The sequence below is a fragment of the Notechis scutatus genome, chromosome 1, assembly GCF_049901735.1.
Source record: "Notechis scutatus isolate UNSWTSFEM ecotype Mainland chromosome 1, rNotScu1.2, whole genome shotgun sequence".
NCBI lineage: Eukaryota > Metazoa > Chordata > Lepidosauria > Squamata > Elapidae > Notechis > Notechis scutatus.
The window spans coordinates 190,253,823-190,266,150 of record NC_142009.1 but is presented as its reverse complement, the minus strand read 5'-3'; the positions used below and the strand labels follow the sequence as shown (position 1 = coordinate 190,266,150).

General features: G+C 40.9%; 1 non-coding gene across 1 annotated transcript; it reads right to left on the bottom strand.

Annotated features, from left to right (window-relative positions):
• Positions 1-524: 524 nt before the first annotated feature.
• On the bottom strand, positions 525-631 carry LOC113418724 (U6 spliceosomal RNA). Its single transcript, XR_003371798.1, has one exon. It is a non-coding gene; the product is annotated as a U6 spliceosomal RNA (small nuclear RNA).
• Between the last annotated feature and the right edge of the window lie 11,697 nt (positions 632-12,328).

Genomic DNA, 12,328 nt, shown 5'->3' with positions numbered 1-12,328 from the left:
AGACTTGAAAAAAGTCTGAGGGCGAAACAGACCTGAAGGTCAGTGGTCTGGCTTAATGCCTTCAATGTCTGACATGCCCCCCTTCTTTAGGGGATCCGCCTCTGACAGATTTTGGTCACTGTCGTGAGTAGACCCTTCCTCAACCTGTTACATCAGGTTTCTAGTTCTCCCTCATCCTGTGCATCATGTGAATGTGTAACTGGATTATATAATACTCCCCTGAAGGAGGTACCTGCTGGTAATTAAGGTCCGTTCTGCATAGTAACTAAATCGTGTGAGAATCAAGGTCAGATTGTGGAGGCTGCCTCGCCATCAATTTCTACTGTATCCCAGCTGCAATGCCTCTTCAAGTTGCCATGCCCTTCCAGGCCTTCAATTTGTCAGGGATATCCTCAGGGAGGAGGAATTCTGGCATGGTCCCACAACTGTCTGTCAGGCAAGTAGCGCTGCTGAAGGCCTGGGTTGAACTGGTCCCTCTGAGGCTCTCCTGGATGGCATTGAGAGATCCAGGGATCGAGGCAAGGTGAAATATGGAACACTTCACAAATTTGTGTGTCATCCTTGCGCAAGGGTCATGCTAATCTTCTCTGTATCATTCCAATTTTAGTATATGTGCTGCTGAAGCGAGCACTCTGGAACTGGGGCCAGCCTGGCTGGGGAAGAGGACTGAGACTTCTGTTCAACCTCCCTCATACATTTTTTGTTTGTTTGTTTTTTAAGATATGCTTATCTAACACATTTTGGTGTCTTTTGGCATCCTTTGTTGCCTTAGAGGTCTCTCTAGGACGTTTTGACCTACTTTGAGTTGGTTTATTGTCCTCTGGGGGTATTTTTGGTTGCCCTTGAAGATTCTGACCTAAAGCCCACGAGGTGAGATATCTATATCTCTATATCTATATGTGTATGCGATATTAATGGACTGTTGAATGGTCCAGAGGCCTGATGTAAACAGAGGCAGGGAATCGTCTTGATATTTGCTCCCCCCCACTTTTTTTTGGTAAATTCAATTTGTTATTATGTTATTATTCATAATAATATTGATATCATTAATATTATGTTATGATTGATAATATTCTTGTTATAACTGTGCACAGCTACTAACATAAATTGTTGTGCTGTTACCAAACTCATAATTAGATGACTGAATATGGAATCAAATTGTGAAGCCAAATAGAGAACACCTTTCAGGACCTGTATTGCAATTGGGTGATCCTGCAGTCACTGGCCCTCAACAGCTTCCTCCCCAGGCGGACACAGCCCTTGGCGCTCGCTGTTACTGTGCTGCTAGATTCTGTGAGGGCTGCCAACTTAAAAAGGAAGCCCGATAGTCAACCTCAGAAAGAGATCCATAATCGGCATAAATGTCCCCTGGACCCTCACGGAGATCTTTGTGAGGGGAAGTGGCCTCTCAACAGATAATGCCATGGAATTCTTATAAACAAAATGATGCCGGCATTGTTTTAGTTATCAAGGTGTAGCATCCACCATCACCTCTTATTGTGAGCCAATGCAAATCTTACTAGAATTTGAGAATTTGAGCAGGAGAACTCTGAGTCCTCTGGCTCCACCCGATCAATAGCCTTTGCTTCTTCTATGTACCTTGCGGGAGTATATCTGAAACTACAGAATCTCCTGTGGAGAGATACCTGAGGGTAATGATGCTCTGTCCTACTTAGTGACCGGAGTTATAGGGAATTCCAATCAGAAGGAGCACTCTGTTGTTCAGAGCAGCATGCTGCACCCCCGCAGAGATACATTGGCGTATTGCTAATTCCATCCACAGTCTCATTTTTGCGGGGATCTTTTCCGGTAAGTCATCATCTTGACAGAATCTGGCTGCTGTTGGAGCAATGTGGCCAGAGAGTCACTTTGAGCCACTTGTACTGATCTAGATGGGCTACCTGATCTTGTGCAGCTGCACTGCGTCTGGATTACACAGACAGATCCAGGGGTGGTTGCAGAGGGGGATTGGAGCCAAAGTAGGCGTGGAGGAGATGAGGTTTGAGAATTATCTTCATCCTCCCACATGAACTTCTTCATGTGTTTTTCTAGTACCTTATGGCGCTTGTTAGCGTCTTTTTCTGCTGCTTAGGAGGTACACTTAGAATGCTTCAATTTGTTTTGAGAATTTGACATGGCTCTTGAGCTACTGCCGCTTGCCATTGTGACCGCTTATTAAATTTTACTGTTAATGAGGCTGAAATGTTGGGCAGTTGGCATGCCCAGAGGCCTGAACCAGCAATGGCCAGGGAACCCTAAAACAATGCTCCCCTGTTTTGTATAATCTTATGTAAGAATATTGAATTCTTATTCTTGTTCCTATTATTATTATCATTATTATTTTGTTATTAATATTATTATTTCTGAATTAGCCAAATTTGGAACACCTCATAGGCCTAGAAAGGAGGAATTGTTGAAATAAGATGTAGGCCGGTGACAGCTTCCTGCACAGGTGGACACGGGCCTTGGTGCTCGCTGTGGTGCTGCTGTTTAATTCTGTGAGGGCATAAGACAACAGTTTCCTCCTCAATGAATAAGGGTCCAAAATAGAATAATTATATCTATATCTATATATCTATATATCTATATATCTATATATCTATATATCTCTATATCTCTATCTCTATCTATCTATCTATCTATCTATCTATCTATCTATCTATCTATCTATCTATCTATCTATCCACACACACATATGTATTAGGGTGATTTCCCTCAGGTTCCAGGAAGGAGACCCCTGCTTGGGGAAAGAAAAGCCTCTCACAGTTCCAGAAATAAAATGCAGATCAATACCGCATGGTTAGTGAGACTGCAGTGGCGCCAGCCGTTATCTCTTTAGGTGCGTAATGAGTTAAATCGTCTCGGCAGCACTTCCACGCCTTGTGGGGAGTCGATACTGCAGAGTTTCCCCCTGAATAAAAAGGCACGATGGGGCAGATGGGCGCTGATGCCCCCACCCCAGACAGTGTTCCCAGGGGAGAGAAAAAAGCCTTGGACCCTTTTAAAATGGAGCCTCTCCTGTCGGGCGCGGGCGGCGGCAATTGTAGCGGCACGGCTTGAAAAGATCGTAATGTGAGTTGTTAGCCATGCGGCTGAGGCGTTATCACCTCCGATCGTCCTGGGGGTGAGAGATCCCTTGGTGAGCTCCCTTGGCTCGAGTTATATACCGTAGGGAGCTGCTTGACTCATTGAAACTAAAAGCCTTAAAGGAGTTGGTTAGAGTTTAAAAGCAAACCCTTTTGTTGTCTCCTTTTGAAGCCTTTGCTGTTCTGGCCAAGGGAAAGGAAATTAAGCTGCCTATATCCATGAAGGCTGAGCAAAAACTGGGGACGCTAGGGAGGAGTCCCGTGGAGGAGGAGGAGCGTCCTCTCAATTAAAGCCCAGCCTATCAAATGAGCGACAGAAGCATCATCTCAAACAATGGATGCTCTGAACAGCTCATCTGGAGAAGGAAATGCATCTGTAAAAAAGAATGAGGAATAGGCTTGCTTGGATGTGTTTGTATATATTCATTTATACAGATGTCCCTAGATAAACATTTAACAATAATGAGTACAATTTTAAAAAACAAATATAATACACCCATCTAAGTTGGGTAAGAGGATGACCTGTGGGTTTGTTTAATTAGCTACCTAGGTTATATTGTTTGATAGAAATTTCAGGAAGGTAGATTTTCCTCCTAATAGTACTTTATTGTAAAATCCCATTTGTCCCAGATAATCCTTCAAATATAGGATGTCTTCAAGCACAGCACTATTTTCTGATAGGCATTCAAATGAAAGACCATTTCTAGTAAAATGGGACATATTGCCACCACAGTCAGAGCAATGCACGGCAGGCAAGGATGTATATTTCATAACTGAACAGTTTTTTATATCTGTTAAAACATGCATTTGTTTTCTTTTTTTCTTTGTGACCAGTTTTTTATATCTGTTAAAACATGCATTTGTTTTCTTTTTTTCTTTGTGACCTTTTTCCTTTTTAAAATTCTCTATAGGAAAACAAAAATTAAAATCATGTTTAAAAGGTAGAATAATATATACCGGTAAAACAAGTCTTCACAACCAAATTATTTTAGAATTTTAGGCAGACAATGTAAAATATTAACTGGGATTATAATTAGATCCATTTAAGAGAATATTTGAAATCTAGTAAGCTGTGATCATTGGTTTTTTTTTTCAACATCTTTGGAGGAAAAATAGGCTGGCTTTCATTTTCCATAATTCTTTGACTTAGAAAAAAAAAGAAATACACTGGGAGAATTCTTTTTTCCTCTTAATTTTAAGATGAATAGATTTAGAATTTAGAACATAAGATATTCATGTTTCAGTGTTGGAAGGGAAAAAATGTCACTGAGATTCTGTTTACCTAGGAAAAAGCTTAATTAGAGTCATTTCTCTTAGTAAGCATATAAAGAATTGCACTGTGAAGAACTCATATTCAAATTTACTTAGAGAAGTCATTTCTAAAAATAAGATATTTTTAAAATAAAATATCTTCCTGGGTAAACCAGATAGGAGACATGACTAGATGAACAAAATTTATTTCATTAAGTTTACATTAACAGAATCTTGCAAATCTGAAGGTACAAACTTCCTCCCGCCACCACTTTTAATGGGCAGATCAATTAGGGTGGGTCCTTCCTAAATTTCTTTCTCTGAAAGTGACTGAGGGCCCCGCCCTGTCTCATCTTGATTGTTCCCTAGGCAGCATTGTTTTTCCTCATCCCCCAAGGTCTTCTACACATTCCATTACACTTTTACTGTGAGGAATCAAATTAAAGGCATATCCAAACAGGCATTCTGTTTCTATAAAACCAACCAAATGCATATGTGAGTAGTAACTATGTATACTCCGACAATCACACAAATCAAATAAATTATTTGCATACCCCTTCATAGTGCCGACATCGAGTAAACTTGGATAGTTTTATATTCCCTACAAAATAATTTAACAAAGTTTTCATACATAACAGTTTCAACAAGTCAAGAAGATAAAATGGTAGGATTGAAACATCTCAGAACTACCGTATTTGCCGGCGTATAAGACGACTTTTTTGCCCTGAAAAAGATGCCTCCAATTGGGGGGGTCGTCTTATATGCCGGGTCGTCTTATACGCCGGCAAATAGTAATTGGGAAGCACTGCGGCTGCCCGCGGCTGAGGCACTTTTGCGCACCGTGGAAACAAATCCCGTGAAGCCGAAAGGAGCAGCCAGCCTTCTCCCAGCTCCCAAGGAAGCAGGCTCGCACCGCCCGAGCTCCGCTGAGGTATCCGGCTGGGGCTGTCAGGAGTTGTTACCGCTGGCGCGGCTCCGCACGGCTCCAGTCCCGCGTTGCCTCAGGAAGGGAAAGGCAAAACCAGGAGCCGCTGCTGCCATTGCAAAGCGCCGCCGTGGCTCTTCCTTTTTGCCTTTCCCTTCCCGAGGCAACGCTGGACTGGAGCCGCGCGGAGCCGCGCCAGCGGTAACAACTCCTGACAGCCCCAGCCGGATACCTCAGCGGAGCCCGGGCGGTGTGAGCCTCGCTTCCTTGGAAGCTGGGAGAAGGCTGGCTGCTCCTTTCAGCTTCACAGGATTCGTTTCCACGGTAGACAAAAGTGCCTCAAAAAAAAAAAAAGTGCAAAAGTGGAAGGCGTGCGGAAGAGGGGGCGAGTATATAACAAACTATATTTTGAGTGGAAATGTTGGGGGGTCGTCTTATACGCCGGGTCGTCTTATACGCCGGCATATACGGTATAATGCAAATCTTACAATAATGTAATTAGTCCAGAAGAGATTGAGTTTTTTTTAACCTTTAACCTTTAAAGTCTTTCGAGTCCTATACGGTTATTTGAAGGCATCTTTTACCGTATCTACCTGACTATATAGTATAGTAATTGAAAGGGACAAGTATTTCATATTCCATTAAGGGCGTTTCCTGCAATAGCCTCACCCCTGTGGAATTAATTGCCATCTGGGGCCCATTAAGTTTCACTCCTTATAGAAAAGACGAATATAAGAAATCTGGATAGAAATGAATGGATGAAAGTATGAATACATATGCTTCTCTTGACTTGTTTTTATATTAACAATTCTGCTGTATAATTATGCTAGTGTTCTTTCATCAGACATTCGTTTTTCATTATTTATCAGGAAATCACTAAGGAAAACTAAGGCTGTAGGTTAAATTAAAGAATTCAAAAAATATCCTGCAAAAAAGCAATGGCAAGCCATTTCCTTATAGTTAAGCTACCAAAACAAGGCTCCCAAAACCTGGGGGAAGAAAACACTAGACTGAAGCAAAGAGGTATAAAATTCTCTTTACTACTATTGACTGGGTCTTCAAATGTTTATAGCCCAAAGCTGGAGATTTTTGTATTAATGCCAAGAAACCTAACAATGATGTGTCCATTCAGTCACCATCAAACAATCAAGCTTGTTTGAAAGAAGATTTGACTTTGATGTTAATTATTACTTATTTAGTAAGATATTGGACTGCCAACATGTTGTGGCCTCTTGGCCACCAGCCTTCCAGCAGCCAAATCAGATGAGGAAGCAGTGTGAGAGTCAGCATTGAGGCAACCTGAGCACTCCAAAGGGGAAGAAGGAATATAGCTGTCAGAGATTAAGACAGAGGTGGAGCCTGGGCCATTCATCAGCCCTCAGATGGAGAGTCAACAGCCCCCAGGTCTGGAGGTGGCTGATGAGGAAGAGGAGGAACAGCTGGGTCCAGTGTCTGATGTGCAGAAGTGCAGAAGTGCAGAAGAGAGGAGAGCAGTGGAAATCTATGGGCCGGTCCTTGGGACGGAAAAGCCATAGCTGCCAGCAAAGCCCCACCCTAATTCTGGGGATAAAGGGCAGGGGGTGGAGATGAATAGGTGTGGCAGACAACTATTCATCTCCCTGCTGGACAGACTTGTTAGCCTGCTGAGAGAGAGAGAGAGAAAGTTTTTTCCAGGGCTGCTGGCGCTCCTAATAAAGGAATCATTGATTTAACTACAGAGGGTTTGTCGTGTTTGGGAGCTGGGTCAGAACACATGTAAACAATTGTTAAAAATTGCTACTGTATTATGGGATTGTAGGTTTAATGATGGTTTGAAAACTTGGTTAGAGATTTGTGTAACCTTCCACAATTCTGTGCAGTTTTCCAAGTATAACATTTATACTAGATTTTGGCCTGTTGAGGTGTTATACAGTCATGAGGTTAGACATTCTGGGGAGACTGAAAAAAATTGATGGCTCTGATTTGATCCCACTTGGTTAAGATTCAGAAGAAATACCAAAGACATACTTCTATATTGGTAGTCCTTAAAAACTTTTGTTTAGTGACCATTCCAAGTTACAATGGCAGTGAAAAAAGTGACTTATGACCAGTTTTCACACTTAGGACCATTGTGGCTTCCCCATGGTCATGTGATCAACATTGGGGCGCTTGGCAACTGGCATGTATGTATGCCAGCTGCAGTGTCCTGGGGTCATGTGATTACCATTTGTAACCATCTGACAAGCGAAGTCAGTAGGGAAAGTCAGATTTGTTTTAACAACCGCATTATTCACCTAATAACTGCAGCGAGTTACTTAACAATGGTGGCAAAAATAGTTTTTCTTAACAAATTTTGGGCTCAATTCTAAGTCGTAAGTCAAGGACTACCTGTAATAACATTTTAGATAAGAACCAAAGGCAATAAAAATGAAGCAAACAAGACAGTTTATTGACCACGGCCTATGTATACTGATTCTTACCTCCACAGTGATTCAAATCCGCAGTCATTTTTTGCAGGCCCCACCCCCACACACACACTGGTTGTGTCTGCAGGAGTGTGTATTTAAAAAACACCAAGTTGGCATGTGTGGCATTGTGATGGAAGATCTGTTTGTACATGCACTGAACGCTTGTAAAAAAGGGGTGGGGCTTCTATCACAATGCTGTCATCACCATTTTGCGCTTTTTTTAAAAATTCCGTTGCTCCCCCTGAATTTATGGACTCATTCATTACACGGTGCTTAGTGGTTTTGAAACTGAGCAGTTGTCCAGTGTTTACATAACTACTAATTCTGACCTGAGATTTTATTTTTTATGTATTTATTTTATTTTGTCAAGTGATCATTAGATAACAGGTATAAGTATAAATATGGTTATGATGAATACATGAAATGGATACAAATAAGAAAAAAAAGAAACAATATTTGTTGGCTCTCAGCCTGTTTCTCATACCAGCCATTTTTCTTGTGTAAAAACTGGATCCAATATTTACCACCAATACAAAGTACTGCCAGCAAGAAAAGTGGGGTTATTTTGCACCTTCAAAGTCTTAATATTGCTACTCTTTCCAGCTTGTTTACTCCTACTTTGAATCAAAAGCTTTTCCTCCAGACTTTTTTCCATGTGGGTGCTATTATTCACCTTCCTATCTAGAATTCTTTAGTGATATATTGAACTTTGGGTGTTAACTCCAAAGACAGTATGTAAACACCAGCCTTTATCATTGTCCTGTTGAGCAGCATAATTTAAAGGGCGGGTTTCCATTAGCACGTACAGAATTGAGACTCTGTTAAAACATAGATATTCCATATGGTGCCTGCCTTCGACTGAGTGCAAAAATCTATAAAGAAATATTGATGGCATTTACCGTTATTTCTTGTTGATGGTGTAGGTACTTCCAGTTATTTTTGGCATCCCAGAGTGGCAATTAAATCTCCAGTTATTGTTGTGTACATGAGGAAGCAAATATGCTGCCTTAAGGGAATAATAATAAGAGGATTGATAATAAGCACTCCTTGTTCACATAAACACCCTTGTCAGGAGTTAATAACACCTGACATATAATAACAGTATTATATAATTTTTAAAAAGCCCAAGAAAGAGAAAACTTGTATATAAAAGGTTGTAAAAACAATTCAGAAATAAAGTAAAAATTGAGAAACATTCTGGTTGTTTTCACACGTCATACAAGTGACAAGTTAAATAATCAAATTACATATTCTTGCATAAAACACTAAATTTAATTAAAGATCACAGTCAATCTTAGCTGATTTCTTAGATTTATATACTTGAATAATGTTATCTACTTGCCAAAGTTACCTATTAAATCATGTATACATGCTCGGTATAGTTAAAATTCTCTTTCTCACTCTCTCGTTTTCTGTTTCTCTCGCTCTCTGTTTCTTTCTCGCTGCCTCCCTGTCTTTCTTCCTCTGTGTGTGTTGTGTCAAAAAGCTCCTTGGAAAATGTATCTTTAGCATGTATTATACCAGTCACATGATATAGATATTACTTTTTCCCTTTTTGCTGTGAAACTGGGAGGAAAGGAAAATGGTAATAGAAATAAGAATGAAGAAAATAAGAAAATAAAGGGACCTGCGCATTCATCACAATTCTAGGTTTCCATTTTAAAAGCAAAAAGAACAACCTGTAATTTGAGACATGTTTATAAAAACACTTTTAGCGTGGTTCTGACAGTCACAGTAGCCCTTCCCAACATATTTTTCTATGTGGACCAGTACATGGTCATCAAAAATATCTGAGAACAAATGAATAAGCAAGAGTTGGTAGTGTAGTTCTTGTGGGGCACCATGGCATATGGAATTCCCCAAGAGTTGGAATTCTTTTATAAACCTTTGCAGGAACCTGAGCAACACCACCAAAAATCTTTCTCAGGATTTGACAACATCATGAGATTTTGCTACTTCAAACACAAGCTAGTTCCAGTAAAAAAGAATATTTGTTGCTCAGGGTTGAAATGAGGGGTCCTTGGTGCTCTCTGAGGTTTATTGTTTTCTTACAGACGTTTCATTACCAGGACATGTATGTTAGTCAAGCACTGATGATGTTACCTAGTTTGGGAAATAAAACATCTGCAAGAAAACAACCAAACTCAGAGAGCACCAAGGACCCCTCAAAAGCTAGCTCTTTTTTCAAATTTTCACTTGTACCAACAACTACTCGGAGTACCTGTCACGAGAGCAAAAACTGGGACATACTGATCAGTAAAAGAGCAAAATCTGTTCATTGTCTCTATAATACAAGTACATGTATGATTTCCTTTCTGAATGAGTGGTAAATGCAACACTGTATTTTGCAAATTTGGATGAATTCATTCTGATTATCTCATTGATTGACAATTTATTAAAATCTGAGATTTTCAGAATCCCTTAATGTAACATGTAGATTATATTCCTGTACAGGAATAGAGAGCAACAAGAAGAAACTGGATTAAAGGAAATCATCTTTGACTTGTAATGAGAAGTATTTATATATATGGAACTGTGGTTTTAAATGGTTTAAGGATATAAATGCAACTCCAGTAAATTGGACAGTGTTGTGTGCATCTATTAAGCCCCAACTCTACCACTACTCCTATTATCTTGCTGGAGAAAATAATGAATTATTCCTCCTTTGCGTCTAGAAAAAATAGGCTCCCGCTTTCTACCGCAAGAGCAAAAGGCCAAATGTAGGTCCATTTATGGGAAAGAGAGGGCCGCACTTGATGTCCTGTGGGGCAGTCGTTCCCCATCTGTAGCTGAAGGCGATTAAGTTATTGTGGACTTCTATACAGCTTTCATTACATAAAATAAATCAAAGGTCTTGAAAAATCCTGGCCTTTGATCCTTCTTAATCGTGGGGTAGATGAGGTAGTAGGTGACTGTATACAGTTCTGCATTCCCAGAAGGAAATAAAGTAATGGACTAGATCTTTTTAGTGAGTAGATGGCACTTGTGGCCAGTGGGGTCTTTGCTCAGATCCATCTGGTGTGCCAGTTGCACCTATTCCTAGAGCAAGGGTGTTAAACGTGCGGTGTCATGTGACGTATTGAGACTTTTTTCTCCTTTGCTAAACCAGGTGGGAGTGGGGCAGGGGTGGGTTTCTGCCGGTTCTGTCCACCTCTGTAGAATCGGTAGCTCTGAAGAACAGCAGACATAGAACCGGTTCTATGTCTGCTGATGTTTTTGCCGACCCGCCCACCCAGGCTCTTACCTGACCTTTATTTCCTGATTTTTTCAACTTCAGCTGCCGTGCGAGGCACAGCTGCAGTTAAAAAAGCAGGAAAAAAGGGCTTTTTCAAAGGCTGCTTCTCTGCACACAGCATGCTGATGACGATTTACAAGCACGCGCCGGCAGCGTGCAGGGAAGCACATTGTAGATCACCGAACCTTGTAAATTACCGAACTGGTAGTTAACCCTGTCGGATCCCACCCCTGGAGTGGAGCCAGCATGTGACACATCCAGCCCGTGGGCTGCAAGTTTCACACCCCTGTCCTAGAGTAAGAGGTCCTTCAGTCAGTCATTCATGCTTTAATGACCTCACAAATGGATTTCACGGATGGACTGCTGCAATGCACTCTACATGGGCACTGCCTTGGATACCACTACAGCAAGCAATGATAGGCATACTGTGTGGCATTATTCCTTTTTAAGCTTCTTGACAGCCCTGTTCTAGATGCAATTCAAGGTGTTGATTGTCACCTATAAATCCTTCATGGTATAGGGCCTAGGTATGAAAGACCATTTTCTGTGCCCTCCCTCACAAATTGTACTGCAGGACCCTTTTAATTGAACAGTATAATCTGTCAGGACCTAAGAAGTACATCTTCTCTGTCATGGTGCCTGCTTTGTGGAACATCATTCCCCAGAGAGCCATGCAATTTCCACCCTACAGTTGTTTTACAAATCTTTGAAAACCTGGTTTTGGTCCCAGGAATTATTGTTGAGCCTCCGTTAGTTTTCTTTTGATGTGTTGGATTGCCTGTTCCAGACATACTTATTTTTTTCCTCTTGTTCTTTTCCTTCCTACTTTTGTGAGGTAAGCCATTCAGTCACTGAGCGTTAACTGGCCTCTATAACCAATAATTCCTTCCTTTCTCATTCAATCCAATTTATTAAATCACCAACCAATAAGGTCTCTCAAAGGTTTTCAACAGAATGTAAAATCAAAATAACAGATTTTAGAAATGCTGTAAAATTAAAACTGTTTAATGAATATTGCCTCAGACACTCATTTAAAGAGGTGGGATAATAGGATTCTAACCTCTGATATTTTCCTAGATCTTCCCTCTTTTTTCTTTTATTTTTCTTATCCCTAAAAAATCCATTTGGGAGAGAAACACAGAAGGCCCCAGCCTCACACATGACTGAACAGCTAGCCTGTCTGTCTTTTCATAAGCTGCCCTAAAGGTTGGGATGGGATGTCCTACTTTATGCCAGAATTAGAGCAGGATCTGACTCCGGTCTGCTTCTAGAAGTGGAAGGGAACAGGACACTAGCTCAACCTTTGTCAAAGAATCCCCAGAAAGTCTGAAAGAATAGCTGCACAATGATAATATGAGGAGTTGACCCCTTGAAAACACCCAGC